The sequence below is a fragment of the Entamoeba invadens genome (genome assembly GCF_000330505.1).
Source record: "Entamoeba invadens IP1 unplaced genomic scaffold scaff_1105074725669, whole genome shotgun sequence".
Classification (NCBI taxonomy): domain Eukaryota; phylum Evosea; order Mastigamoebida; family Endamoebidae; genus Entamoeba; species Entamoeba invadens.
The window spans coordinates 4478-5728 of NW_004443645.1; positions in this window are offsets into that span (position 1 = coordinate 4478).

Consider the following 1251-nt stretch of genomic DNA (forward strand, 5'->3'; position numbering starts at 1 on the left):
TCTAATCAACATTTGTTATGAAAGAATTGATGAAATTGAGTTTAATACCAAATGATTATCATCTCATCATATATGTTAATAATAATAGTTCAGATGATACTTTCACATCATTGGTAAATTATATTAATATTCCTGTTGTCAAAACTGATTACTAACATATAGAACAACAAAATAAATATGTTTCAACCATTTCGACATTTAAATTAATGTAAATAAAAATGATTTAAAATCAACATATTTAAATAATTTTTGTGATTTAAAGATTGAATAAACTAAATAAACACAAAACAATGAAACCAAACAGAACCATTAAATACACAAAGTTTTTTCTTGAGAATTGGCAAAGAAAAGAGTTGTTGTCAATTAAAAAAAGACAATCCAAACGCAAATGCCAGAATGATTAAAAAATTGGTGTCTATACATCAATAGAAACAGTTAGTAAACTAATTTCAAAATAACAAAATGAAAACTTTGAATTTACCAGAGACACTCAAAAAGTTGAAAAAAGGTAAAACATCCGTTATTGGAAAGCGCGACTGTTAACACAATAATTAATGCTGATAAAGAAGAATTGGACCGCTTGATAAGTTCTGATAAAATGTTTGAACTTCTTTATTTGAATCTATTTTTATAATAGTTCTTAATTAGAGTTTTGAAACTATTTATTTTACTTACAATTATTTGGTCTCTGATAATTACTTGTCAACTGAAGTTTAGAAAAAAAATTACTTGTGGAATAAAACCACTTGGATTAAAAAATGGTTCTTTTTTAACAAAATTACAGTTATGTGTTTAGTTTAATTTTTTTAAAAAATTTGATTTTAAGTGTCAATTTTACATAAAAATAGAAAGCCCACTTTTTATAACATTTTCAAATTGTCTATTGACTTTTTTTGTTTTTAATTTTTTTGGTAATATGAAATGGTTATTCGCCGCGGCTATTAACACTTAAAATAACGCCCTTATTTTGTTTTGACCTGTTTTTACTGGGATATTAATCAAATTTTTGATGATTTTCCTTTTTGGCTTGTGTATTGTTTATACACATATTTCTATAAACTCTAAAAAAACGGAAATTTATTTAATAAACTCGATATTTCCCCGATTTTTAGACCATTTGAATTTTGTTCAATGTTATTTAAAGTGTTAAGAGACTTATTTATTTATTTGAGAAATTAACATTAAAACTATTTTAACGGATACCTTTTAGCTTCAAAAAAACAATCAAAATTTGTAATTATAAAATGCTAG